This window comes from Dromiciops gliroides, chromosome 2, assembly GCF_019393635.1.
Source record: "Dromiciops gliroides isolate mDroGli1 chromosome 2, mDroGli1.pri, whole genome shotgun sequence".
Lineage (NCBI taxonomy): Eukaryota > Metazoa > Chordata > Mammalia > Microbiotheria > Microbiotheriidae > Dromiciops > Dromiciops gliroides.
The window spans coordinates 630,558,182-630,586,122 of record NC_057862.1 but is presented as its reverse complement, the minus strand read 5'-3'; positions in this window follow the sequence as shown (position 1 = coordinate 630,586,122).

The window sequence follows — 27,941 nt, the reverse complement described above, 5'->3', positions numbered from 1 at the left end:
ATATATTTTAGAAATGAGGCCTTTATCAGAAGTACTGGGTATCAAAATTGTTTCCCAGCTTTCTGAATCCCTTCTAATATTTGGATGCATTGCTTCTCTGTCTATAAAACCTTTATAATTTAATGTAATCAAATCATCAATTTTGCATTTCATAATATTCCCTATCTCTTGTTTGGTCATAAACTGTTCTCCTTTCCAAAGATCTGAAAGGTAGGCTATTCCTTCTTCTCTTAATTTACCTATGGTATCACATTTTTGTCTAAATCATGTAACGATTTTGACCTTATTTTAGTATAAGGTGTCAGATATTGGTCTATGCCTAATTTCTGACATACTATATTCCAGTTTTCCCAGCAGTTTTTGTCAAATACTGAATTCCTATCCCAGAAGCTGGAGTCTTTGGGTTTATCAAACATGACATTACTAAAGTCATTTACTATTGTGTCTCCTGTCCCTAGCCTATTCCATTGGTCTTCCACTCTATTTATTAGCCAGTACCAATCAGTTTTCATGATGTTTGTTTATAATAAATCTTCAGATTTGATACAGTGAGCCCCCCTACCTATGCATTTTTTTCATTATTTCCATTGGTATTTTTGAAATTTTGTATTTCCAGATGATTTTTAAATTATTTTTTCTAGCTCTATAAAATAATTTTTAGGTAGTCTGATTGGCATGGCACTGAATAAGTAAATTAATTTAGGTAGAATGATCATTTCTGCTATATTAGCTCTGCCTATCCATGATATCTTTCCAATTATTTAGATCTGATTTTATTTGTGTGAAAAGTGTTTGGTAATTGTGTTCATATATTTCCTGGGTTTGTCTTGGCAAGTAGACTCCCAAGTATTTTATATTGTCTACCGATATTTTAAATGGAATTTCTCTATCACTTGCTGCTGGGCTTTTTTGGTCATGTACAGAAATTCTGATGATTTATGTGGATTTATTTTATAACCTGCTACTTTGCTAAAGTTGTTAATTGTTTCACATAATTTTTGAGTTGATTCTCTAGGATTCTCTAAGTATACAATCATCATCTCCAAAGAGTGATAGTTTTGTTTTCTTCTTGCCTATTCTAATTCCTTTAATTCCTTTTTCTTCTCTGATTGCTAAAGCTAACATTTCTAGGATAATATTAAATAATAGAGGTGATGATGTAAATCCCTGTTTCACCCCTGATCTTATCAGGAAGGCCTCTAACTTATCTTCATTACATATAATATTATGCTGAGGGTTTTAGGTAGATACTGCTATTAGTTTAAGGAAAGTTCCACCTATTCCTAAGCTCTCTAGTGTTTTTATTAGTTATGGGTGCTGTATTTTGTCAAAAGCTTTCTCTGCATCTATTGAGATAATCATATGGTTTTGGTTAGTTTTCTTATTGATGTGGATGATTATGTTGATAGTTTTCCTAGTGTTGAACTAGCCCTGCATTCCTCTTATGAATCCCACCTGGTCATAGTGTATCATACTGGTGATCACTTGCTATAATCTCCTGGCTAATATCTTAAGTTTTTGCATCAATATTCATTAGTGAAATTGTTCTATAATTTTTTTTCTCTGTTTTTTCTCTGCCTGGTTTTGGTATCACCACCATATGTTTGTCATAAAATGAATTTGGTAGAAATCCAAATTTTTCCATATTTTGGATAGTATTTTTCCAAATAATTTGGATAGTATTGGAATTGATTGTTCCTTAAATGTTTGGCAGAATTCACTTGAAAACGCAACTGGCCCTGGAGATTTTTTCTTAGGGAATGCATTAATGGCATGTTCAATTTTTTTTTTCTGATATGGGCTTATTTAAGGATGTTATTTTCTCTTCAGTTAACATGGGCAGTTTATATTTTTGTAAATATTCATCCATTTCATTTAGATTGTGAAATTTATTGGCATATAGTTGGACAAAATAGTCCCTAATTATTGTTTTAATTTCCACTTCATTCGTGGTGAAATCATCCTTTTCATTTATGATGCTGGTAATTTTTTTTCTTTTTTTTTAATTAAATTAACCCATTATTTATCTATTTCATAAAACCAGCACTTAGTTTTATTGGTAAATTATATTGTTTTGTTGCTTTCAATTTTATTAATTTCTATTATAATTTATAATTTACTATTTAATTGGGGATTTTTAATTTGTTCTTTTTTAGCTTTTTAAGTTGCATGCCCAATTTATTGATTTCCTCTTTCTCTTTTTTATTGATGTAAGCAGTTAGAGATATGAAATGTCCCCTAAGCACTGCTTTGGCTGCATCCCATAGATTTTGGTATGTTGTCTCATTATTGTCATCATCTTGGCTGAACTTATTGATTGTTTCTAAGATTTGTTGTTTGACCCACTCATTTTTAGAATGAAAATATTTAGTTTCCAATTAAGTTTCAGTCTGCCTTTCCATGGCTCTTTCTTACATGTAATTTTTATTGCTTCATGATATGAGAAGGATTCATTTACTATTTCTGCCTTTCTATATTTGACTATGAGGTTTTTGTGCCCTAATACATGGTTATTTTTTTTTTAATATTTGCCATTAGCACTGAGAAACAGCTATATTCCTTTCTATCCTCATTCACTTTTCTCCAGACATCTATCATATCTAACTTTTCTAACATTCTATTCATCTCTTTAACTTCTTTCTTATTTATTTTGTGGCTAGATCTATCTAAGTCTGAGAGGTGAAGATTCAGATTCCCCCCTAGTATAATTTTGCTGTATATTTCCTCTTTTAACTCATTTAACACCTCCTCTAAGAATTTGGATGCTATACAACGTGACACATACATGTTTAGTATTGATGTTTCTTCATTTTCTATAGTACATTTTTAGAAATATGCAGTTTCCTTCCTTATCTCTTTTAATTAGATCCATTTTTTGCCTTTGCTTTGTCTGAGATAAGGATGGCTAACCCTGCTTTTTTTTTACTTCAGCTGAAGCATAATATATTCTGCTCCAACCTTTTACTTTTACTCTGTGTGTATCTCTCTGCTCCAAATTATTTCTTGTAAACAACATATTTTAGGATTCTGGTTTTTGCTCCACTCTGTGATTTCCTTCCGTTTTATGGCAGAGTTCAAAGTTCACAGTTATTATTACTAGCTGTCTACTTCCCATTCTATTTACTCCCTTTGTACTTTCACCCCTTCTATCACCCTATTCCTCACCAACGTTTTGCTTCTTATCCCTGCCTCCCCCAATGTGCCCTACCTTTTATCAACCCCCTCCCTTTTCTTTACCATTTTTCCCCTGCTTCTGCCCTCCCTTCTATTAGCTCTCCCCCTTTCTCCTTTCCCTTTTACTTCCCTAAAGAATATGCTAAGTTTCTTTATCCAAATCAACATATATGTTTTTCCCTCTTTGAATCAATTCTAGTGAGAGTAAGGTTGAAACAATGTTGCCCCCTCCCTTATTTCCCTCGATTGTAATAGTTTTTTGTACCTCTTCATATGATATAATTCACCCCATTCCAACTCCCCTTTACTCTTCTCCCCATACACTACTTTTTAACCCCTTAATTTTCTTTATATCATTACATCAAAGACAGTTTATATTTATACCCTCTGTGTATAATCCTTGTCTGTCCAAATACACACACACACACACATACACACACACACACACATACACACAGATTTCTTTATTTTCCCATGTAGGGATGTAAATAGTTTAACCTTATTGAATATATTTCTTTCCTGTTTAACTTTTTAAACATCTCTTGCATCTTGTATGTTAAGATGAAATTTTCTATTTAGTTCTGGTCTTTTCATTAGGAAACGTTGAAAATCTCCAATTTCATTGACTGTCCATCTGTTCCCCTAAAAGAGAATGCTCAGTTTTACTGGGTAATAGATTCTTGGCTGCAATCCAAGCTCTTTTGCCTTTCAGAATATCATATACCCTACCTTGCGATCCTTTAATTTTGAAGTTGCCAGGTCCTGAGGAATACTGAATGTGGCTCCACGATATTTAAAAGCTTCTTTCTTACTACTTGGAGTATTTTCTCCTTCACCTGATAATTTTGGAATATGGCTACAATATTCCTTGGAGTTATCCTTTTGGGGTCTCTTTCAGGAGGTGATCGGTAGATTCTTTCAAAGATGATTTTATCCTCTGATTCTATAATATCAGGGCATTTCTCCTGGATAATTTCCTGGAATATGGTATCTAGAACCTTTTTCTGATTATGGCTTTCAGGCAGTCCAATGATTCTCAAATTGTCTCCCCTGGATCTGTTTTCCAGTTCAGTTGTCTTTCTTATGAGGTATTTCACATTTTCTTTTACTTTTTTTCATTCTTTTTATTTTCTTTGACTGATTCCTGGTGTCTCATGGAGTCCTTAACTTCTGACTGTCCAATTTGCATTTTTAAGGCACTGTTTTCTTCAGTCAGATTATGCACCTCCTTTTCCATTTGGCCAAATGAATTTTTTAAGGAATTGTTTTCTTTAGTCAATCTTTGTGCTTCCTTTTCCAAGCTGTTGATTAATTTTTCATAATTTTATTGCATTGCTTTCATTTTTTCTTCTACTTCTCTCAATTGATTTTTAAAATCCTTTTTGAGCTCTTCCAAGAAGGCTTTTTGTTCTTGTGACCAATTAATCTTCCCTCTTAAGGCTTCGCATCTAGGCAACTTGAGAATATTGTCCTCATTTGAGTTTGTGTTTGCCTCTTCCCTGTTGATACAGAAGCTCTCAGAGGTGAGAGCTCTTTTTTGTTTCTTGCTCATATTGCAGCTTATTATTATTTTTTTTAAGGTTGAGGTCCCCTCCTCAGGCACCAGGGTCATTGTTTCAAGCTTCTTGTGCTGGGAGATAGGTGCTGTGTTGTTGGCTTTCTACTCTGAGGCTTCTATGGCTTAAGGATTTCTCACTGCCCTGGGCTTGCTTCTGGCATGCAGGCTGGGATAGACAGGCTTGGTCACACCTGTACTTTGGGTGGCCCCCTAGCTGGCAGCCTGTTGTCTCAGCTGGTGCTGGTGGATCTCACCACTGGCCCATTGGACCACTAGCCCACTAAGCCTGGATCAAGCGGCCTCAGTTTCTTCCTGCTGGCTTGCCCCAACCCCCTCCATGCTGTGCTGAGGTTCCCTGTGCTCCTCCCCTGTCTGCGTGAGACTGACCTTTCCTGAAGTCTTTTAAATTATCTCTGTTTGGAAGCTTGTGATCCTTTCTCTTTGTGTTGGTTCTATAGCTTCAGAATCTGTTTAGAGGCTTGATTTAATGTTTTTAAGGGAAATTTGGAAGAGCTCATGCAGCTTACTGGCTTCTCTCTGCCATCTTGGCTCTGCCCCCCATATTTAAACTTTCAAGTGATTTATATGAATATGTGTCTGCCTCAATTTCCTCAATTGCAAAATGTGGATCATAATATCATAAAAGCATCAACTTCAAAGGATTGTTGTTAAGATCAAAAGAGATAAAATTTGTAAAGTGCTTAGCATGGTGCCTGGCACAGACAGATAGAGATAGAGATACCTATATATTTAATGTGTATGCATATATAATATATACTCACAAAGACATATGTGCATATTTAATATGGATCTAATCACTATCAAATATAATCACCATAATTAAGAAAATAAAGATCCAATACATAAAGGAAAGGAGGAATTATTCATCGGAGTTATATAGCTTGAGTATGGAGGCCAATCTAAAACTTGAATCTCCAAGCACATTTTAAATGAACAACATTTCATTGAAAGTTTTTGATGTGTGACAATTTCACAGTTTAATGGGACTCTATGGTATGGACGTGATACATCATTGATCGTGTAGAAAAACATAATTGGAGGAAACATAAGAAAATGGTTTTTGTTTGTGTGGTTTGATAGATTCCAAGCAAGGGCTGAAATTCCTGTTTTGTGCTGCTATCTACTTTAATGAAAGAAGAAGAGGACTGAGCTCCAGTTTATCTCCAATTACAGATCTAAAATAATATTGAAAGTCATTTAGTCAGCCTTAGATTCACAAGGATATTGGTTCAAGTTGTGACTTTAATACTGGATTACAACCCTGGGAACATCCCTTACATTCTTAGTACTCCCAGGCAACCCTATATAAGATGTAGCAACATCTCTGATTTTATATTTCCTGACTTCCTTCAAGATTTAGCTCAGTTGTATCCTCTTTCCTGCTCTATATGACAATTAATTATTTTTTCCTTCTAAAGTTACTTTTCTTCTATTCTGGACATTGTAAACCAAGGAGATCTAGGATAAATTTCAGGAGCTCTATGATATGGGAAGGGAGAGAAGCCATACCTTTATTTTCATTAACTTCTAACTGAAATTTAGGATTTAATTCATTTATGAATAGAGATAAGTTTCATTATTCAGAATCCATGAGTTTCACTGGAATGCCAAAGGGATCTATGACATAAAATATGTAAAGAATATCTGATCTACCCTGTATTTACCTTCTCCACATTGATATGTATGTATATATATATATATATACATATATATGATATATTGGTATATATAAAACTTCTCCTCCATTCAATAATAATTTGAACTTCTTTTCCCTAGAGCTCACAACCATGCCTAACACATATCAAGTATTTGACAGACACCAGATGATTGATGGATCTTTGCTTAATCTAAATAGGAATTAAAAATTACAAAGCTTTTATATCCATTACTTTATATGATCCCCAGAATATCCCCATGAAGATAGTAGTACAAGTATAATTATTCCCACTTGACAGATAACTCAAATGACACATATAACCATAGGGTGGATTGGCCATTGTGCTAGTCAACTGCTCTTATAGTCTGTCAGGAGACCATCACATATTAGTTGAGTGGACAAGTAGTCAAAGTCATCTAACTTGTTAAGGTTCAGTTTCTTCACTGAGGGGCAGCTAGGTGGCACAATGGATAGAGAACCTGCCCTGGATTCAGGAGGACCTGAGTTCAAATCCAGCCTCAGACACTTAACACTTACTAGCTGTGTGACCCTGGGCAAGTCACTTAACTCTAATTGCTTCACCAAAACAACAAACAAACAAACAAACAGTTTCTTCACTGATAAAAAATGAATGATTACATGCCCTATATAGCATCTGATGAGATTATAGATACAATAGATGTCTTTTCCAAAAGTAGGAGTATTATATCTGTGAAGAACTACATAAATGTGAATTATTATTATTATTATACTGATCACCAAAAGAATGACTAGAAGGTTTTGAGTTATTTTAGCAGCATTAACTCATTAAAAGACAGCCAGTCAATAGAAACCTGGGCCTGGAATAAGGAAGGTCTTAGTTCAAATCCAGATACAGACATTTCCTTGATGTGTGAACATGAGAAAGTGATTTAACATCTGATTGTCTGACAAAACCTATCTTCTGGAGAAGGAAATAGCAAGACACTTCAGTATCTTTGTCAAGAAACCCCCAAATGGGTCATAAAGTGTCAGACATGACTAAAATGACTAAAGAACATGAACTCATTTAGATCCACATGCTAGGAATTAGAAAATTCACTTTCTCCTTCCTTGGATAGTATATTTACACTGGTCAAACCAAGGTTAATGAAATATTACTGATATTATTGTCATTTGACTTGACCAAAGATATCCAGATAGTAGGTGACAAAGCTTGAGACCCAAATCCAACTATTCTAGCAAAAAGTACCAATGTTGTTTTGTGACAAAACAAGGAAATTAAGGGGAAAAGGAAACAGAATTTAAGAATTTAATATGCTCCAGGGTCTGTGCTGGGTGGTTCACAAATATTATCCCATTTGACCCTCACAATAACCCTGTGAGGTATGTGCTATCATGATCCACATTTGAAGAAACTGAAGGAGACAGTTATGTTCCAACTGTTCAATGAAAATCTCTTTTGTACCAGCTATTAAAAATGAAGATTTACATTCTTGAATATAACTAATATTTTAAATAACACACTCTGTAATATAGATGATCTGCATAAAGAGACAAATTTTAAATTGCTCAACAGATGCTACTTTATATTTATTTAGCACCATTATAAAGATATTCCAAAGAACAAACAACGGAACAATTCCTTCTATGTGCCCAGTGCTAAGGGAAATGTTTTGTTTTGTTTTGTTTAATTTCAGTAATTTGAGTTATCTAATCACTATCATTAAGGGGATAAGAATTCATTATATACAAAAGGAAGAAATATTCCTAGGGTGCTACAGCTTGGGAAAGCCTGATCTAGAACTGAAATCCCTAGGCACATTTTATATGAACAGCATTTCTTTGCGATTTTTATCATGTGTGACATATTCACATTTTAACCGGGATCTTTGGTATGGAGGTGGTACATCTTTGATCACATCGTAAAAAGTGAATGGAGGAAACAGAGAAAGGGATTATTTTCTGCAGATTCCCAGCAAGACCTGAAGTTCTTGTTTTGCAATGCCATTTGCTTAAGTGGAAGAGCAGGAGTACTGAGGTACAATGGCCAAGGAGAAAAGCTATGCTTTTAACTCTATACCTCTTTAAGCTTTATCTGGTGTTTTGCAAACATTAAATCAATTTAATTTTAATATCAAAATCTATAGAGAATGTAGGTCTCCAAAGATTATCCCCATTTTACATAGGAGGAAAATTGGTAGTCAGAGAAGTGAAATGACAATCAGGCAGGCCGATTTGGCGCGCGCACGCGCGCATACACACACACACAAATCAACAATTATGTGAAATACCCTGTCCTGAGTGCTTGGATACTAGTGTAAACAAACAAAAAATACAGTCCCTTCCATTAAGGTGTTTGAATTCTAATGGGGGAAGACTCCTTACAAAATGAAGCTGAAATAATATAGAGCAAAAAGTTATTCCTGAAGGGATATGGAGGCCAAGTTCTGGAGAATCACAGAGAAACAGCACAGAAGAGAATGAAGGATGGCTAGCCTTGCCCCATGCAACAAAATGGAAGTCACAGAGTAGAGAAGAGGGCTGGCCAATAGGGGAGTTCCAAATAAGGAAGGGAATAACCATTTATCCTGACCTGCTATGTGCCAGGCACCATGCTAAGTGTTTTGCTCTTGTTTTTTAATATTACTCTCTTTTGAGTAGGGAAGGCATTTCCCACTTGAGGGGCAAACTGAAGTATGGTGGAGAAATCTTAAGAGTTAAAATTTCAAAGTTGAGTCATGTAATTTCTGTGGTGCCATGGTAGGGAAGGAAAAAAAATAGCCTAGCATAGGAAAGCGACTTGAGGACATTATGTAGTAGAACAGGGGAAAAGATTTGATGTTTAAGACATTGGACTATAGAAGTAAGAGCACTTCACTTGGGAGTCAGAAGACCTGAGTCTGCATTGGGATTCTTGACACTCAATATCCTTAAAACCATTAGCAATTCAATTAACATTTTTGTTATTGTTTGTTAAATCATTAGTTTCTTTGACTGGGCAACATGTACAATATGAGAGATCATGAAGTCTCATACTTGTCCAAGAGAGCTTAAAGGCCATCTAGTACAGTTTGTACCTTAATGAGAATCTCCTCTGTCACATTGAAATATTCCTAACATTCTTCATGACCTTATTACTCCCATTTGTACTGTGGACTTGAACTATAGACCTTTATAGAGGGTCCAATGGGACAGTGCACATAAAGAGAGTTTCTTAATGGGTATGGCTCTACAAAGTTAACTAAATTGCATTTTCCAGGAGCCATATATGCCTCTAGCACACACTTGTACTTATACTATTAAAGTTGTATTATACTTGTACTACTATCTTCTTGTGGATATTCTGAGCACTGAAATGTGCTCACGCTTTGATTTTACTATGTGATTTGCTTCTTACAAAAGTTTTATGTGGTAAATGTTCTTATTGTTTCAAATTTACAGATATAAAAATAATTTCGAAAAGAGGCTAAGTTATGTACCTAGCATCACAAAACTAGATTTTGTCTGAGGCAGGATTTGAATTTGTCTTCCTGACATGCTGGGAGAAGCTATGTGTCATTATGGGTAGAATACTGAAACATTCTGCATTTTATACTCTTATTTGCAGTGTAACCATTCCAAGTAAGTTACCTCTTAAAACTTCAGTTTTCTTATTTGTTAAAAGGGGATAATTATAAGCATCTACTCCATAGGACTGATGTAAGGATAAAATGAGAGCATATACTTAAAGTGATTTTCAAACCTTAAAGCACTAAATCAATGTAATTTGTTGTAGTTATTGATAATTAGCTAACTGAACTGGCATTAAGTTGTGTCATGCAGGATCAAGCAATATCAGGGTGAAGTCACAACTCAATAAAAAAAGGAAAAGGAGAAATGGGGTGATAGAAATGACCATAGAATAAAACAAACAAACAAAAAACTTGATGTGATTTAAAAGACTATCTAGCCCAAGAGTCCATTAGAATAGGAATGTCCTGTTGCTCATATTTGATATTTCCAAAGTATTTTGCCTACTCTCCATTTTATATGTGCACCTTTGCTTCATTTGGTTTTCTTGGACCATGATTCCTACAGAGCTGTAAACTCTGTTTCCCATATGCCCTCACCTCTCTTTACATTTTTTGTGCGTGCGCGCGCGCGTGTGTGTGTGTGTGTGTGTGTGTGTGTGTGTGTGTGTGTGTGTGTGTGTGTTGTCTCCCCCAATTAGACTGCAATCTCCTTGGGGACAGATAAAGATTTTCCCCCATTTCTTATTTGTATCTTCAGCACTTAGCAAAGTAGGTGCTTAATAAATGTTACTTAGATTAAATCATTAAGTTGAATTATTTTACTAATTAACATTTTCATATTGCTGACAATAAAAGATTTCAGTGGCAATGCCACAGTATTTTGGCAAGTCATTGGAGTTTTTCACATTCTTGCCAACATAGAATTAAGGAATCAATTATATAACTGGCTTCTAACCTGTGAATGGATAGAACCTAACAGATCAGGCTAGAGATTGGGAGAGTCAGGAACCAAATAGAAATTTGATTTTCAAAGTGAGGAAAATAGCTTGCAAGTAAGGAGGAACTATAGACACATGTACCAGGGCCCTGGCCTTATTAGGGAAGCCCTAGTCATTGTGGAGAGATCTCAAAACTTATACTATTGGCTGCACAGTGACCTGTAGCCCTGAAAACAAAGGGTAACAGTAAAAATGTGACAAGTTTGATTCATTGCAGGATTGAGTTTATCCAGTGCTTGTCCCAGGGTAGCAAACACCTGGTAAATTATGTGAGTTTCCTTTCAAATATAGAATTACGATCACTCTTTTTGCTTAACTACAATTAATTCTTTAGTTCTTTTAGTAGGACAGGACACTCAGATATCCAATATCATACTCGGGAAAATCTTTAGCTGCTTTTCTCCCCATAGATGAGTTTGTTAGTTCTCAGAGTCTTGAGTATAATAGCTTTTCCCTTTCTAATAGGAAAACATTGTACCCAGGTATGCAGTTTCTTTTGGAACACTGAGAAGTCAACAAAATAAGTTATGGCACTGGACATTAATTCTGCTTTTAACCCCAACTTCTTAATTACAAAGGAAAAGTCTTCTTCTGACAGGTATGAAACACCCTTTTAGCTTGCATTGAATATCTCATTGACTAAGTATGCAAATTCAGAACATTGTAGGGGATATACTTCCATAAATAAGATAGGTCATCTGGGTATGAGCCCTATCTCCCCTCCCCTGTTTCTCAGTTTTATCAGTTTGGGACTATTTTTGTCTACTGTGCAAATGAAGAGGACAAAAGGCAAAAAAGTAAGAATCCTTACTTTTAGCTACTGCAAGAGCTTACCCACCAAACTCGATCTCAATTTTTTTTCAAATCCTGGACTTTATTATAATCATATAAGGTCAATGGCAAGTTTCACTGGGCTATGAGATTATTTACAAAATTACTCTTATTAATATTTTATAGATGAAGGACAGGATTAGAGAGTTGATATGACTTTTCTATTATCATATCTCTAGTAAGAGTTATTATGAATAGTAGCTTCAGAGTGGGAAGAGACCTTTGAGGTCAGCATATTCAACTCTGTCATGTTATAGAGGAGGAACCTGAGAATCAGCTAAACTAAGCTTTTGGGAGAAGTGACAAAATGTGGCAGAGACTAGTATTTGCATACAATTTATTTTGTTTTACCAAAATATATAGGAATTGCTTATAACTTATCTCAATCTCTTCCTGATACTGTAAACATATTTACAAAAGTAACTAATATCACCTGTGCACGTTTATTCTTACCTCTATTTGTAGCATTAATACTTATTCTTCCTATTTGTATACAAATACATCAATTGATGTAAATCTAGGTTGAATATTTATTCATACTATATTGGATCTGTGTGTTTATTCTATATTCTGATCAAGGTCAGCTTCTCATTTGAAAGAAGCACTAATTAGAGTTCTGTGATGTTTAAAATCTAAATTGTGGTCGCCTTAAATCAGAAGCTTCAGCACCAGTCTTTGGGCATTAAACATTTATTAAAGCATACAGGTGTTCACAAGAAGTTCATAAAGTTAAGAAAAAGCCTATCTCACATAGAGTTCCAGCCTGGTTGGGTTCTTCCTCAAGTCCTCCTCCAGGAGCCTGCTTTAATCAGGAACTGTCCAGCAAGCTGACTGTGGAAGCATTTTATAGTTCTGGAACAGGGGTGGTCCTTACACACTGCTTCAAGCTGATTGGTTGGCATCATCCAAATCCATTGGTTCTGAAGATGTTCTCAAGGTGTGATTACAATCCAGTTAACTTGAAGTAGGCTAATCAGCAGTTAATCACTCTCATTTGATTCAATCAGTCTAGATTAATCTCCAGGTGGGTCTTTGAGTATCTGCTAAATCTCATTATTTCATCACAGCTCTAAGAGGAGTTATTCATTATCAGACAAAGTCACATGAACCATATAACTACTAATACATACCAATACCAATAAATTATCTTTTTATCCTACTTGTCATACCTACAACATGACTTGCTTGTTATCTCAATGTGTGCGTTAGAAACAATATATTCCCATTCTTGATTAGCTGATCATACCTGAATGTTGTTTGACCTAATCAAGGAATTAGAAAGAAAAGGAAAAGGATTAGTGAATAAGTAAATTAAGAAAGACTAGGATTTATTTTAAAAGTATCTCTCAATTTTCCACCAGTAGCACTTCTTTGGACTGGATTCCATAGGGGACCCAGGAAACTCATTACCAGGAAAGTTACCAGCCTTTGAGACTACATTAGCATAGGTACTCACCACTTATCAGTACTCTCTGGCCCTCTGATTGGACTACCAGAGAATAAAACAAAGAAGTGGGAAAGCTTCCACTCAAACAGAGTACCCAGGCAAGTCAACTCATCATTTCCCACCAGATGTATACTTTTGGACAGGACTCCATCATGATCCTGCATTTAATTACCTCCTTCCCTGTTCAGCTTCTTTTTTTGCCTGTTCTTTTTATTCCATTAGATTGTAAGATCCTTGAGACCAGAGGCTATCTTTCCAATTTTGTATTGTGTACCCAGCTTTTAACACATTAGAAATTTATTGAAAGACATGCCAAAAAAGTTAAAGGAAAGTCAGAATGATGTGAACTGAAAAAGGACTTGAGATAGTTGGTCAATGACAAAGAAAATTGAAGGACAAATAGAAGCATGAGAAGAAATAGAAAATAAACAGAAGGTAAAAGAGGATAAGAGGAATAAATTTAGTAATAAAAAGAAATGTAAACCAAGTATGGCTATAACTTAACTATTAAAGAAAGAAAAATATGCTAATGAGATGAAAAAAACTGAACCCCCCAAAAAAAACCCAGAATGGAATAGAGATAGAATATTCAACTGAAGTCAGAAGGACCAGTGTTCAGAGCCTGACTGTGGTAGCTACTATTGTATGACCACAGACAAAACATATAACATCTCTGAGCCTCAATAACTATTCTGAAAAATGTGGATAGCTAGATACACACATATATATTTATGGACATATACATACACGTGTGCAAGTATGCACACTATGCATATTTCCCTATATTGAGAGATCTGAGAGAGATCTAGAGACATGGATATATAAATATCTACATGCCTGTATAAAGAACTTCATGAACTTTAAACTTTATGTAAATGTCAGTAATTAAGTATTTCTTTTTACAAGGCAAATTAGGGTTAAGTGACTTGCCCCAGGTCACACAGCTAGTAAGTGTTAAGTGTCTAAGGCTAGATTTGAATTTAGGTCTACTATAACATCTAGTGGCCCCCACAGTAATTAATTATTACTCAAAATTTATTTTGATGAGAGGAAATCACTAGATTTGACTGGATGATTTACCAGCAAGGAAAACAAGGACCTTGTTTCATTGAGCAAATTCATTCATTTTTCAAATGAAACAAAGTGGGGGGGGGGATAATTTTATCACATTCTCTTTAAGATTTGGATTCGAAAGGGGCCGGAGCCAAGATGGCAGAGAGGAAGCAGCAAGCTGCCTGAGCTCTCCTTCTGTTCCCTCAAAAAGGACATTAAATCAAGCCTCTGGATGGATTCTGAAACTACAGAACCTGCAAATAGACAGAGAGACACGGGCTTCCAACCAGAGATAATTTAGAAGACTTCAGGAAAAAGTCAGTCTGATTCGGGCAAAAGGGAGGCCCAGTGGAGGGCAGCAGCCCAGCGCCAAGGGAATCAGGGCAAGTCAGCAGGAAGCTGCAGGCCACAGCCAAACAACTGAGGCCCCTGGAACCTGCCTCAAAATTCTGGTGGCCCAGTAGGTCAGTGGAAAAACCTACCTGCAGCAGCCAAGAGGGCAAGTTGCCAACAGTAGGGCCATGAATAGGACAGGCACAACTAGGACAACTGATCTAGCACACTCAGACAGGAAGTGCAGGGGGGCGAACTGCACACACTATAAACGTCTCAGAGTAAAAAGCTGGTCACACAGCACCTAAACCCCTTCACAAGAACCCCAAAACAGATTTTGTTGGTCATGTATAGAAATGCTGATGCTTCATGTGAATTTATATTATATCCTGCTACTTTGCTAAAGTTGTTAATTGTTTCAAGTAATTTTTGAGTTGATTCTCTAGGATTCTTTAAGTATACCATCATATTATCTGCAAAGAGTGATAGTTGTGTTTCCTCCTTGCCTATTCTAATTCCTTTAATTTCTTTCTCTTCTCTGATTGCTAAAGCTAACATTTCTAGGACAATATTAAATAATAGGGGTGATAATGGACATCCCTGTTTTGCCCCCAATCTTATTGGGAAGGCCTTTAATTTATCTCCATTGCATATAATATTTGCTGATGGTTTTAGGTAGATACTGTTTATTATTTTAAGGAAAGCTCCACCTATTCCTAAACTCTCTAGTGTTTTTATTAGGAATGGGTGCTGTAATTTGTCAAAAGCTTTCTCTGCATCTATTGATATCATCAGCATTTCTATACATGATGAAACAAAGTCCAGCAGCAAGAGATAGAAAGAGAAATTCCATTTAAAGTAACAGTAGATAATATAAAATACTTGGGAGGCTACTTGCCAAGACAAACCCAGTAACTCTATGAACACAACTACCAAACACTCTTCCCACAAATCAAATCAGATCTAAATAATTGGAAAGCTATCAATTGCTCATGGATAGGCAGAGCTAATATAGTAAAAATGACAATACTACCTAAATTAATTTACTTATTCAGTGCCATACCAATCAGACTACCTAAAAATTTTATAGAGCTAGAAATACTAATAACAAAATTCATCTGGAAAAACAAAAAATCAAGAATATCCAGGGAAATAATGAAAAAATATTCACAGGAAGGTAGGTTAGTGGTACCAAACCTGGAGCTTTACTATAAAGTGGCAGTCATCAAAACTATCTGGTACTGGCTAAGATATTGAGTGGAGGATCAATGGAATAGGCTAGGCATAGGAAAGACAGTAGTAAATGACACTAGTAATGTAGTGTTTGATAAACCCAAAGACTCCAGCTTCTGGGATACGAACTCAGTATTTGACAAAAAACTGTTGGGAAAACTGGAAGATAGAATGGCAGAAATTAGGCATAGACCAACATCTGACACCTTATACTAAAATAAGGTCAAAATGGATACACAATTCAGAAATAAGAGGTGATACCATAGGTAAATTAGGAGAGAAAGGAATATTTTACCTTTCAGATCTTTGGAAAGGAAAACAGTTTATGACCAAACAAGAGAGAGAGAATATTATAAAATGCAAAATGGATGATTTTGATTACATTAAATTAAAAAAATTTGTACAAACAGAAGCAATGCATCCAAAATTAGAAGGGAGGCAGAAAGCTAGGAAATAATTTTTATGACCAGTACTTCTGATAAAGGCCTCATTTCTAAAATGTATAGGGAACTATATCAAATTTATAAGAATCCAAGTCATTCCCCAATTGTGAAATGGTCAAAGGATATGAACAGGCAGTTTTCTGATGAAGAAACCAAAGCTATCTATTCCCATATGAAAAAAAATGCTCTAAATCTCTAATGATTAGAGAAATGCAAATTAAAACAACTCTGAGGTACCACCTGACACCTATCAGATTGGCTAAAAATGACAAAAAAGGAAAATAATAAATGTTGGAGCTGTGGAAAAATTGGAACACTAATGCATTGTTGGTGGAGCTGTGAACTGATGCAACCATTCTGGAAAGCAATTTGGAATTATACCCAAAGTGCTATAAAGCTGCGCATATACTTTTACCCAGAAATACCACTTTTGGATCTTTTTCCCAAAGAGATCATGGAAAGGGGAGAGGGACCCACATGTACAAAAAAATATTTATAGCTGCTCTTTATGTGGTGGCAAGGAATTGGAAGTTGAGGGGATACCAATCAATTGGGGAATGGCTGGACAAGTTGTGGTATATGAATGTAATGGAATACTATTGTGCTGTAAGAAACGATGAGCAGGAGGAGTTCAGAGAAACCTGGAGGGTATTGCATGGGCTGATAATGAGTGAGATGAGCAGAAACAGAAGAACATTGTACGCATTATCATCAACATTGTGTGTTGATCTATTGTGATGGACTATACTCTTCTCACCAGTGCAATGGTACAGAAGAGTTCCAGGGAACTCATGATAGATGATGATCTCCAAATCCAGGGAAAAAAAAAAGAACTATGGAGTATAGATGCTGAATGAACCATACTATTTCTTTTGGTTTTGGTGCTGTTGTTTTTCTATTTTGAGGTTTTTTTGTCATTGCTCTGATTTTTCTCTTATAACATGACTAATGCAGAAATATGTTTAATGTTTTATATATATACATACATATACATACATTCATACATACATATACATACATACATACATTCATACATACATATATACATGTACATGTACATGTACATATACATATACATATACATATACATATACATATACATATACATATACATATACATATATAACCTATATCAAATTACCTGCTGTCTAGGGGAGGGAGGGAGAAAAATCTGAAATTAGAAATCTTGTATAAACAAAAGTTGAGAACTATCTTTACATGTAATGGAAAAAAATAAAATACTTTATTAAAAAAAAAAAAAGATTTGGATTCCAGTATGTTTGGAAACCTGAGGAGATTTTCCAGTAAGATTCATAGAGGTCACCATATATACACTTATTTCATGGCCTAGTAAGTGATATTACTAGTAGATTCTCAGAGAAAGAAAAGGAATTGAAGAATGATTTTCAAGTCTTCAGGTTATCAGGGAGAATAAAAGGTTCATTTAAATGGAAGGGAAGAGGGTTTTATAAAAATAAAGAAAAGGTTATATAGAAAAATAAAAGAGGAATCATGAATCATGACAAGAGTTTGAAGGGAGGATAATTATCAAACAAAGAAGAAAAGAAAGAATTACCAATGGGTATTTGAAGATAAGGAATGGATAAGTTCTTTATGAAGTGGATCGAATGGTACCCTTTACAAAGGAACTATCTTCTTCTGCCTTAAGAATTGATGGTTTGGTTCAATAGTGCTATCAGCTGAGATATCATGTAGTTATGGTCAAAAGAAGCTAGAAAGAAAAATATTGAGATTTAGATTCTGAATTAAAGTTTAATATCAATGCTAAAAATGACATATTCATGTCCAGGGATGGAGTGTATCTCACAAGAGCTAATCAAAATTTCATTTACTGAAATCTTATGATTCAATGAAAAAACAAACTTAAATTGTAAAGCTAGATAGAAAATGTAAACCTCTTCTGTAGTTTATGTTGAGCAAGATAGCTATGAAATAGAAGCCATAATTTAGGACAAATATAGTATGGATTCATGAAGGTTGACAGGAGAAAAAAAAAACAAAACAATTTATTACTTTGTATGTCTATCCACAAAAGTAGAAAGTATGAACACAAATGCAATCCCAGTACCAAATCTCACTGATGTGAGACTTTCTCCATTTTGATGGTCATTAACATTCTACCCTGTATAAAAGGTGGAATAGAATTGTGCAATGGATAGATAGTGGAGTCAAAAAGACCTGAATTCAAATTTGACCTCAGACCCTTACTAGAGGTGTAACCCTGCCAAATCACTTATCCCTCTTTGCTTCAGTTTTCTCATCTGTAAAATGAGTTAGAAAAGGAAATGAATAACCACTTTAGTATCTTTGCTAAGAAAACTCAAACTTGGGTTTCAAAGAATTGGACATAACTGACATAACTGAACAACATCATGGGTTATTAAGAGCAAGAGAGTTCAAGCGTTCTTGAGTTTTCTTTGTATTCTCTGTAAGTTTCAAGTCACTTTGGGCCCTGTTATGACTTTCAGTGCTTCTGGCTTCCAGATTCAGAAGGAACGACGGACGAAGCCAATGACATTTTAGGTTGCTGAAGGAAAAGACTGTAGAAATACAACAATGACGAACTTGAAAAAGACTCAATAATTCTTTATTTCTGCCACTTTCTTGAAATTTGCCTTATACCTCATTTAGGATAAAGCATTAATTTCGACCAATAAGAAGATAGCCCCATACTAATGGACTTTGGACTTATGCTATGAAAGGTCAATCCAAAGTTCCTAAAATAACAGAGTATATTTGATCAAATAACTTTCATTGAGACGTAGCAGAATGAGAACCATGATTGGAAAATAGCTTTGGGTAGATATAACTTAGTGAAGAATAATAGCATTGGTAAAGATGATAGAATATCACCTTATATTTTAAGAAGATATACCAATACAAGGCAATTCATGAAGCAAAATATAAACACATGCATATATATATAAAATATCATCTATCATCTATCAATCAATTGCCTATCTAAAATCATCTCAACAGAAAAAGCACATATAAAGTTGAGAAAAGGAATAACAACAACAGAACGAAACAAAGACTAGATGCAATGATAGATGATATAAATGATCTGAATAGATGGAGTTATTCTATCAAATCATATCAGCTACTGATATTATGATAATTTAATTCCTCCAAGTCTAAGTAACTATCATATATTTTGGAACTGATTGCTAGAATTGAAAAGATGATTGCTCTAGAAAATCTGGAGACTGTAGCAGGAAGTGGTGGCACCATTATTTAATTTATGTGAGGGAAAGATGGAACAACTGGGAAGAATCTGAGCTGTATTATAAAAAAAAACTGACTTGGGAAGAAATGAAAATGTATAAAAGTAAATTCAGGTGTTCAGCATGTAGTGGTTAATGGCCAAAATAATAAAAAGGAAGTAAATCAAGAAAAAAAAATGTGTGTGTGTGTATGTGTGTGTGTGTGTGTGTGTGTGAATTATCAGGAATCAAATTCTGAAGACACAAGAAAATAATTCTGATGAGAAAAGAAATTGGAAGATATATTAAGTGACTAATGTGGATAATGGGATTTACTGATCAACTTAGAATTTAGAAGTCATGTGAAGAAAATGGTATCTGTGGTAAAATATGAAAGTTTTTAACAGTCGGTTAGGATAACTGAAAGACGCCAGTTTTTCAAGGACCACCCTTTTGGGGAGGAGATGAACAGTCCGCCTGCTGCGCATGTCAGACTGCCTGCCGGGTTTTTTTGACTTCCGGGGTGGAGAGAACGAGAGAAGGCCTTTTGCCTGCTTGGCGGGACTCCTGACGGCGCGGCACAGACTCTCTCTCCAAAGGTGGCCTTTTTCGGTTTGGTGAGTTTTTATAAGGAATATAGACTAAGCTTAGACTTAAGACGATTTGTATTGTGTTTCTACTTTCCTATCCTTCTAATCAACATCACCTTGTGACTATCATAACTATAAATAAAAAGGTCTATCTAGAAAACCAAAAGCTGCTTCCATTTACTAGTTTGGGAGATAAATTAAGGGAAAGGTTAAGTAGGGGAGATTTATGATCTAATATCCAATTTTAAATCTCACATATCAAAGACAGATTACAGAGGATTAATATGAAATGTCCATATAGCCCTATTAAAAAAAAGTGTGAATTCTACTCCATTAAAAATGACCTGAGGCTGGTAAGGAAATCTAAAACCAAAAAGCATAGGTCATTTTTTCTTTCTTTCTTTCTTTCTATGGCATAGGGTGGGGGAACATCAGAAAAGGTATAATACATTTTTTTTTTATTTTTCTTTGAGCTGATGCAACAATGTTAATGGTTGATGTTAAGAAGGTGTAGGTCCTCAAGTTTTATTTTGCTTTGATTTTTCTCAGCAAAAGAGACCAATAGCTGCATTTGAAGAATAAGGACAGAAATGTACAATAAAAATTGAGACCCAAGATAAATAGGGTTATTTTGAGATCACTTCATTGCTACTACTGAGTTCAAGTCATAAACCCAGATGAGCTCAATCATGTATTCCTCATTAATGCCTCACAAATATGAATGCTAAGCCATTTTGTGTGTTCTTGGGAAGACAGAGGAAACTGAGGGAAGTTTCACAATGCTGGCAAAAAACAAGTTTTAAAAAAAAAAAATTATGAGAATATAGCCTACCAATGCTTACCAAAATCAATGAGCTGATTAATTAATAAAGATTTATTAGGCACCCATTCTATGCCAGGAACTGTGTTGGTGTTGAGGATAAAAAGGGAAAAAAGTAAAACAAAACAAAACAATATAGTCCCTCGCCTCAAAGCATGTATATTATAATATGGGGAAAACATGCATATGCATGGTTATATACAGATATCTGTGGGATTAGATGCAAGGCACCCTACATGAAAAAGAGATTATGAGCTGTGGGGATCAGAAAATGACTTGTGATAAAACAACTATATGAGTTAATTCTTGAAGGAAGCCAAGGATTCCAAGAGACAGAGGCAAGGAGGGAGAACAGTGTAGGAATGGATAAAATTCAGTGCAAACCATGGAGTCAAGAAGTGGAGTTTTGTTTTCAAAGAAAGGAGAATAATCCACTAAGGCTAAATCATTCTACAACATATTAAAGAGATAAGGAGGGGGCAGCTAGGTGGCAGTTTATTAAAGCAAGGCACTTTATTCAAGAGGACCTGAGTTCAAATCTGGCCTCAGACACTTGACACTTACTAGCTGTGTGATCCTGGGTAAGTCACTTAACCCTCATTGCCCCACCAAAAACAAAACAAAACAAAAAATAAAAAGAGATAGATAATGAATGAACATGTAAGAAAAGAAAGTAGCTTATCACAAAGATGGAATTGCTGAGAACAGATCATGCCAGCCAGACTCACTTCATTTCCTTTTGTAACAACATTGCTACTTCTACAAATGGTGCAGATATGTCTGAGCTATAATTTATGTCTATTACTGAAAAACATTTTACAAACTCATGCTATTTTTCAGGATAAGAAGAGTTTTAAATAATAGAATTGTATAGTTGAGTGGTTTTGAAATTAAAATGTCCAGAAAGAAATGCTGGTATAGTAAGGGAATAAAGAAAAAAAAAGTACTAGTTTGGATCTCATAGCAGCTGGATAGAATTCTGCCTCTGTGTGACCTTGGGAAAGTCCTTTAAACAATCTGGGCTACAATTTTCTCACCTGTAAAAATGAAAGACTGGACTAATTGTTTTTTCAGGCCCCTTTCAGATCTAAATCTGTGGTGCCATGATGATTAAAATATTTAATGCTGTTCCACAGGAATCTGCTGCTGGTCTTGTTCCATTGAAATTATTTTTTAATCATTTGTAATTAATGAATACATATACATATACTTATACATATACACACACACACACACATATATATGTATATATGTATATGTATATATATATATGTATATGTATATATATGTATATGTATATGTATATATGTGTGTATATATATGTATATATATATGTATATATATATATATGTATGTATGTATATGTATATGTATGAGGCGATTGGGGTTAAGTGACTTGCCCAGGGTCACACAGCTAGTAAGTGTGAAGTGCCTGAGTCCAGATTTGAACTTAGATCCTCCTGACTCCAGGACCAGTGCTCTGTTTACTGAGCCACCTAGCTGCCCCCAATATTTGTAGTTAATAAAAAAATTCAAGAATGACTTAATCACACCTTTGTTGGCAGATACCAGATCCTAAAAGATATTGACTGGCTAGAGTTTTGAACTACAATTGAGAATAGGAGAAAATGTAAAAGTTAACTTGGCCCCAACATTATCATAGCAAATCAAAGATGAAAGAGGTATGGCAGGACACATCAATTCATCTTAAAAATGATCTAGGGAAACTCAAGTTCATTTTGTGTCAACAGTATGATATAACTGGAAATTAATAGGAAAAAATAACATTAAGTTTCACTAAGACAAGGATTGTGTCTTGGATACACCCCACCTGTAGAACGCTGTTCAGTTATGCTCCCTTCATTTTAGAAAAGATGTCAATAAAACTAGAGATGTTTAAATAGATTGTAGCTATGATGGTGAGAAGGTTCTCATGTGACCCCTTGCCACATGCTAACTGATTGAAGGAACTGGCATTTATAGTGTGAGAAAATAATAATTGATAATGGATTTCTTGGAGAAAACAGGGACCCAGTCTTAGTCAGCTTTCTCTTCACCCCCACTGAAAGGTATAGTTCAGCAACTCTGGCTGGTCTCTTTCAAAGCCAGCCCAAAGGTATATTAGATATAAGACTCCCTTGTATCTAGGTCAGTGAAATAGAGATTAAAACTACACCTATTTGAGTGTGCCTTTGTCCTCAAGGGGTCTGTCTTTCACTAGACCTTGATGTCATGAACCACAGTACAGATCATTTTAATAGGGACCACCCTCAGGTCATGTCAACCAATGGAATTAAATAATTCTCACCAATTAGCTTTGAGCAGTGTGTAAGAGCTGCCTCTATAGAAGGAGGAAGGGGACTGGACTGCAGGAGGCTTGCCCTCTTGCTGCTGGAATGCTCTTGAACTAGTCATGTGTCCTCTCCCCTACCACACAGAAAAATGTGCTGGGCACATAACTAGTGGGGAAGACAATCAAACACACAGTCAATACTTTAGTAATGTGATCTTAACTAATAATAAATGCTTATTGCTAAAAGTGATGCAATAGTCTTTCATTTATAAGTAGCAATATTTTTTTTAGAAAATTTCAGCCTAGTCCCACAATATTTTAAACGACACAATAATCTGGACAAAGGATCCTTCAGTTCCTCATGACAACTGTTTTCAAGTACTATAGGGGAGTTTGGTAGAATAATTAGCTTGTATTTCTAGATTGCCATTATAAAGGAATCTTTTATCTATCATTAGCAGGGAAATACCATGGCTTAACACAGAAAAATATTTTTTTTCCATATACTAAATGCTCTAATTATCACTTTATTAAATCCTCATACACCTGGCTGGCACCTACGACAGCCTTCCCATTACCTCTTTTCCATTCTCTTATTCAATTTAAGCAAAAAAAAAATGGTGGAAAAATGAAGGTTATGTGACTTTCTCAGGGTCACACAGCTAGTAAGTATCAAGTGTCTGAGGCTGGATTTGAACTCAGATACTCCTGAATCGAGGGTCGGTACTTTATCCACCGCACTATCTAGCTGCCCCCTTAAGCAACATTGTTTAAATACTTTGGACAAAGTACTGGTGTCAGCACTACATAGTAATATAAACAATGACATAGTCTATGACTTCAAGGACCTGATGAACTAGTTTATGCAGTGAAGTATTCCATTCTATAACCAGTTATTAAGTACCTACTATGTGCAGAGATCTGCAAATAAAGAAAAACCAAGCCACATCTACTTCTCTTATTAAAGTCTGTGCCATTCTATGCACATTATTGTCTTTTAGACTGTTCTTTTCTGCAATGACACTTGAAAAGAATTAATTCCCTCCCATTTGTCTTGGGTGGCCAGGGCCAACTCCACTGCAAGCTTAGAGCATCCTGTCCAAATGTAGGCCTTCCTCTATTCCATATTCATTGACTTGGCCCAATGAATATTCCTTGACATTAAATTACGCAGTGTTTTCTTTTCCAAAAGGAAAACTCAACTTGTTGGCATTAACAGAAGTGATGCTCGCTACGGAGGCATGAATTATTCCCCCCAGCCAGACTATGCAACCCAGCCTGGACATTTCTATTAATGAAATATAAACAGGGAGAAAGGCAGTATGGAAATGAGTCTTGCCTGATTTGTGAGCCTCTAAAATTGGTAGTCAACAGTTACAGAAGTGATTTTCAACAATCCATATGTAATTACCACAGAGAATGCCTGTACCTACTGGACCAAATGTCCTTTGTTTCTTGTAAAAGATAAATAAATAGAAAAATAATTAATTAAAAACAAACAAATTAAATTAAATTTAAATGTCAAAGCTACAGTGAGATTTTAAAATACCTTCTGTTTTATTCAATCAAGGTCACCTTGCATGAAGCCATCTCATTGCTCCCAATTGAAAATGACCTGTATTTCTTTAGCCTGATTTAATTTAGAACTTTCTAAGACGATTACAAGGCAGATAGTTGATGCAGTGGATAGAGGAGTCCAAATCCGGCCTCAGATACTAACTGTGTGACTCTGGGCAAGTCACATAATTCTGTGACAAACAAAAATGACAGAGAATTGACTGATCCTGACCTGATATTGGTTCCCAGGTCAATGAATTGCCTGGGCCTAGCCTGACATTGTCACTCTGGTATCTGATTATTTTGTAAATCTTTCAAACCCTTTCCTCCCCAGATTCCTAAGCTTTCTTTGCTTGTTATACAAAAGAAGTTATTTGGTGAAACTATGAGATACCTAATGTCTCCCACCAGGAACCTTGTCTTCTCTCTGGTTTGGTATTCTATATTTACCCTGTTCTTAACCTCCTTACTTGGATACTGTAGGTAATGCTGTGTGGTACCATGATCTGCAAATCCTCTGACCTGATTAAAGACCATTTTTTGGATTGACTATTTTCATGGAAATTTCAGGTTGACACCTGTTTGCTTCAGTTTCTTCATCTATAAAATGACAGGAAAAGGAAAGGTAAAACCACTAAAATGTCCTTGCTAAGAAATCACAAATGGGGTCATGAAGAGTCTGACATGACTGAGAAATTGCAGAACAATAAAAAATAACTAGATTTGTGGGAATCATCTGAAAGTACCCTTACTAGATGAATATGTCAGCAAGGAATATAAATTCATTTTGTTTGTTTAAGAATAACTGGCTAGGTGTTTCTTATTTATTTATTTATTTATGTATTTATTTATTTGTTTATTAAGCAAGGCAATTGGGGCTAAGTGACTTGCGCAGGGTCACACAGCTAGTAAGTGTTAAGTGTCTGAGGCCAGATTTGAAATCAGGCACTCCTGACTAAAGGGCCAGTGCTCTATCCACTGTGCCACCTAGCTGCCTCGGCTAAGTGTTTCTTAAGGTCATTCAAGGGAAAGCATAATAAAAGAACAGTACTAGAGCCTTCATGTACACACAGAAGGAAATTAAGCAGGTCATTTTTACAATAGACATTATCAATTACAACTTAGAACCATGTTCCCTGGGCAGAATTCTTGGCCTCTCAGTGTAAGTTGAGAAATTGAGCTGAGATGTTTTTGTAATAATCAGCCCTATGGGTGTTTTGTAAGGAAATCTCCCTTTAAAGTACTATATAAATGAAGTTTACTTTATTAAAACAAAAGGTGAGCAGGATGCTATCAAAAAAATCTGGAAGGACTTACATTAGTTGATGCAAAGTTAAATGTACTGTATACAAAATAACAGCAATATTGTAAGCTGATCTGCTGCGAATGATTTAGTTATTTGTAGCAATGCAAAGATCCAAGACAACTCTGACAGACTTAAGAAAAATGCAATCCATCTACAGTGAAAGAACTGATGGTACCTGAATATAGATGGAAGTATAAAACAAACAAATAAAATAACTAATAAGAGCTAGCACTCTCTCTCTCTCTCACCCTTCTTCCCTCTCTTCCTCCTTCCTTCTTTCTCTGCTTCCCTCCATCATTCTCTCATTGTGTCTCTGTCTCCCTAAATGATTTTACTTTTTATTTCTTTTCCTTCAAGCTCAATTTACAGATTGTTTTTTAAATTTTAGTTCTGGTCCTTAAAATGCTATAATTCTTTTGCTTTGTTTTAGATTTTAAAATATATGTCATTCATGTTTTCATTTTCCCCAATCTGCCAAAAGAATAGATAATGGATTATAGGAAATATATAGACATACATGCATATATTCATATGTGCATACATACAAACATCATAGATACATACATATGATCAGATATGTAAATGTATTTTTCATAAGAGAGGTTTAGATGTTATATATGTGTGTATATAATCTTGTAATATATAGACATATTATATTTGTTTATCTTGCCTGAAACTCTTTAGAAATAGTATGTGTGTGTTCTTGTACCTTGTCATTGAATAGATAAGTATTATTATTTCTTTGCATTACAAATGCATATACATATGTGTATATTGGTATGGATATATAGTATATTATGGTTATGGATGCATGTGTGTATAAGTATATGCATATATAGTTATTTTTCTATTATATATTATATGTTATTTATGTGATACATATGTATACACTCACATATACAAGATATATGTAAGTACATGTATAGGCACATATCCATATGTATATGTATGTGTACACACATATATCCTTTAAACCTCTATTTATACATACATATATGTTTACATAAATAATCTATGCCCATTTATAATTATGAAATATCTATACAGTAGACATACATTTATAGATACATAAATATACTTATACAATGATATATACGTATATATATATATATTACATTTTATATTGATGCAAAGATAAAATCATATGTATTTATTCAATGGGCAGATGGAAGACAAGGCAGTATAACTTGTGGCAAAAAGCCACCAATATAATTAAAATGCAAATAACATTGCAGACAGTGAAGGAAGGAATAGCTAGCTGGCTTATACTAAGAAAGTTAACCTTGCTTTCCTATTCCTTTTGTCCAAGAAACATCAGTGCTAATCTAAACGGGCCATTTATGTGTAATTAGTGATCAATCAGGCATATTTCCAAATTCATTAGCTAAGATGATCTCAAGTATAACAAGACTATTTAAAACCCTGACAGATAGGGGTTGTTTCATTTAGGTCTTATACATTGGGATCTGTTTGTATACTTATTAAAAGTTAGTGCATTGCACACTGAAAGGTTTTAGAGATTAGGAATATTAATAAAAAAATAAAATGTAAATCAAATTAGCCCGTGTCATTTCATTACCTAAAGAGAGGGGAACTCATAAAGTTTATAACTGCTGAAAGTATTCAACAACTCAGCAATAGAGTTCTCAAAAAGAAAGGTGATTTATGTTGTCATTTAAAGTTATATATTGAATATGTTACCAGTGTTTAGATGCAGCAGACATGTTTGTATCTGTATCTAAAGTTAAAATTTAAGCCTTGCCTCAGCAGTCAGTCAACATTCCCCAAGAGAGCACTGACTGTTCACGGAAAACAGTGCAAAGCACCATGAGAGAATATAAAAGGACATAAAACAGCAGACAAAAGAGAACCATACTGGGAAACAGGGAACCTGGATTTTAGTCCTGGT